The sequence below is a fragment of the Pyxicephalus adspersus genome, chromosome Z, assembly GCF_032062135.1.
Source record: "Pyxicephalus adspersus chromosome Z, UCB_Pads_2.0, whole genome shotgun sequence".
Classification (NCBI taxonomy): Eukaryota; Metazoa; Chordata; class Amphibia; order Anura; family Pyxicephalidae; genus Pyxicephalus; species Pyxicephalus adspersus.
Window position 1 is genome coordinate 27,502,467 of NC_092871.1, and position 3,525 is coordinate 27,505,991.

Below are 3,525 nucleotides of genomic sequence, written 5' to 3' on the forward strand. Positions count from 1 at the left end.
GACGCAGGCGCGAGTTTAGGTAATGTAGTTTGGGAAAAAATCTTGCTGATCTCACTGTGCATGCGCAAGATCAGCTTTTTTTTTTTTGAGGTGCTCAGGCAAGCGCAGACGGAGCACCAAAGAGCCTCCGGGGATGCCTGACGTAGGTATCCCTGGAGGCTTTGTGCTCCCATTCATTCACCTAGATGATCAAGAATTAAGGAGGTGGTGCTGCACATCCTTTTTGTTTTTTTGTTTTTTAAAAATGTGTGTTGAACGTAAAAAATAAAAAAAAAAAAACAGAATTTTTACCGTACATAAAAGTGAAAATTCTGAGTTTAGGTACACTTTAAATTCTGAGACAATTAGACAAAATAGTACTGTGGTAGTATAAAGAGAATGAATGAAGGTAGTGGTCACCAACCGGTAGTCTGTGAGAAAATTTTGATGGTCTGCTGCTCTGGCCGGTGCTCCCCCAGGTGGGGTCAGCAGAAGAACCCTGTTGGGGGGAAGCACAGGCCAGAGCCACGTACCATGTCCCCTGTAAAGATCCTAGGCTCAGGAAAGTGGGAGGGTTGTGTCTCAGATCTTGTGATCAGATCTGCGAAGGTAGAGTGGGCAAGGTTCTGGGATCATGACGTCACTATGGGGGAGGTTTCTTTCCATTTGAGTGACACCTGGCTCCCTGTGCATGTGCGGTCCGGAGACAGTAATTTTAGTGGTTCGCAAGACCGAAAAGGTTGTCGATCACTGCTTTAGAGCAAAAATGAGCAGGATGAGATGTGGGGAACAAAAAGGCCCATGGTTTGTGCAGGCATGGGGTTGTAGTCAATTGGAGGAAAAGATGCTATTGGTTGGTGACCACCAGGAGGTTGGGGAGAAAAGCAGCATTAACCAGAGGTTGGGGACAGCAAAAATACCGAGCAGGGAGATGGGAGAGGAACAATAGTGCTAGTACCAATACTGGGTGATAGTGCTAAGTGAGATGGGGGGGGGGGGGGGCAATATTGCATAGCTAGGGATGTGAGAGAACAAAGTTGCCCAGTGGTTGGGAGGCAAATATTGGTGTCAGTGGAAAACACTTATCGTATTATATTCTATGCTACTCTGTTTATCCTTCTTCTCCTGAGGCTCACTTTTTTGGGGCTGGTTTACTAATGGTGCCTCTATGTAATGTTTTTTGAGGCTGCTTCTAGATATACATACCTCTCACAACTAACATTGTCACTCTGTATTAAGGATTACATGAACAAGGACCTTCACCAGTTATGATTTTAGTTATAGCTGCAGAGTTGAATACGTTAAAAGAAATGAACAAGCAGATAACAGGTTTTACCGCTGGGCTCTAATCTAATTTCTAACCCTTCACATTACAATATTACTACTGATATCACATTTAACTCTTCCTTGCGAAAGTGCAGACGTCTCTCTCCTGCGTACGTGGGCAGTACTGACTCTGGGCATGCCTGCTCTTGCAAGTTTTATCATTTTCACCCATACCTCCAGCCAATCAGGAAATAGCCCCCCTGGGTATTTAGCTAGCTCACACACAGCACTCAGGGTTAGTGCAACGTGTTTTCATTAGTGCCGAGCCCCTACTTCTGCGGACCATTTCCTGTACACCTGTTGGTTAATTCAGTGTTTCCCCTGTCCAGTTCCTGTGTAATCCACTGTTGCACAGTCTGTTGTTTCCCAGCCAGTTCCCTTGTTCTGTTCCAGTGTTCCTCTCTGTCTGTGGTTATCCCCATGTCACCTGTGCCTCCTGTTGCTTCCAGTATCTCTTGTGTTCCCTATACCTCCAGTGGCCTGTGTCACTGGTGTCTATTTCCTGGATCCCTGGTATGTGACCCCTGGCTTGTGACCTGACCATATTGTGCCCTAGGACTGCAACCTGGCAGTAACCAGCAGCGCAACATCCTCACCACTAGAGGCTCTGGAGAAGACCTGGCTGCTGCTTATACTGTGTGCCTTGGTCCTTCTCAGGGCTCACACCACTTCTGTGCAAGCCGTAGCCCTCCTAGTGGCCCTGTCTCCCCAATAGTGACAACTGAACTAAGTGATTTACGAAATGTGTCATAAATATTTTATGTGAAAGGCAAATTCCTGTTTACTCATTTTATCAGCATGATTTGATATTTAAAGTGAATAGTCACACATTTTATGCTGTGAAGCCTTTTGTCCTAAATTGGCTCACTTCCCTCCAATTCATAGCTATAAATGAGTTATGCTGAAATGTCCAAATCAAATGTAAGTGATCCTTCTCAGAACAGACAAAAGAACAGTGCAAAGGTTTACAGCAGGGTGTGCACATTAATGTTATTAGAAGACAAATATGTCATTTTATCACACTGGTTTGCCAAATGCCATCTAACGTCTAGACCAGAGTCTGCATTAGATCCCGCAAATTAAAATAAAATAAACTTTGTTGTCACACCCTATAACAGTTTTGATATGTTCATACAATGTTTCAAGAACAGAATCTCAAGTTATCTTTGTTGCCAGTTGTCAGGAAAACATCTGCTCTTTCCAATAAAAATTTATTTCTATGCCCAATTTAGCTGTGTGTGTGTGTGTCCTTGTATACTCATCTTTTTGTTTAGTTTTCATTATCCAATGTTTTTTTTTTTTTTTTTAGTTTTAAGCTATACAACTGAGTAGTGTCCATCTGAAAAGCCTCTTTTATTCAGGAGGATTCGTTCTGTGTTTTATTTCAAATAAAAACACAATTATAAACTCTCACTAGGGATGAGCAAGCAAGATTTGTAATCTTGATCTCGCGGTGAATCAGGCCTTTCTAGCTTACTGAACATATAAGCTAGAGTGGCCTTGTGATTCGCCTTGAGGTCGTCTTCTCGCCGAACGAATGAGGGAAAAAGCAGGGGGCGGTAAGGCAGTAATCATCCTGGGAATGATTCGCTCCCAGGATGCACAGCAAGGCCCAACAGCCAATCAGGAGGAATCTCAGCACAGGCATATATATACATGGAAGGAGGGAGGGGTTAGTGGACAGTGTAGGAGCCTTCTTAGTTCATTGTTAGCTGCAAAGTTCTGTGTTTTATAGGGCATATATCCTGTACTACTGTTTAGTATAGGATATTGTGTATGTAGAATAGGTTAGGCAGACATCTTTACTTTTACATGACATACTAGCTAGTCAGTTTTGTGAAATTGTCAGCAGTCAGCACATTTAGTGTAAGTTATATTATGTGTATTACACTCCTAGGTACTGTTCACTGACTGCACATGCACTGAAGGTACAATTGTGGTTGCTGCTACTTGTAGTGCCACTTGTTTGATACCTGTTCCTATTTACCAAAGAAGACCGTTTGGTACAAGGGCATTTTTCCCCAAATAAGTAAAAGATGAGAGGTAGACCCGGGAGAAGGAGTGGTGTTGGGCGACCTGCTGCATCTGGCAGATGGCATACTCCCCGGGAGTCCTCCACCGTAGGTCAGCAGCAGCAGCAAACTGTTGGAGGCAGCAGCACAAGTTGTTTAACTTCTGAGATGTGTGTGGAACACCAGTACGCTGGTACCGTATTTTTCG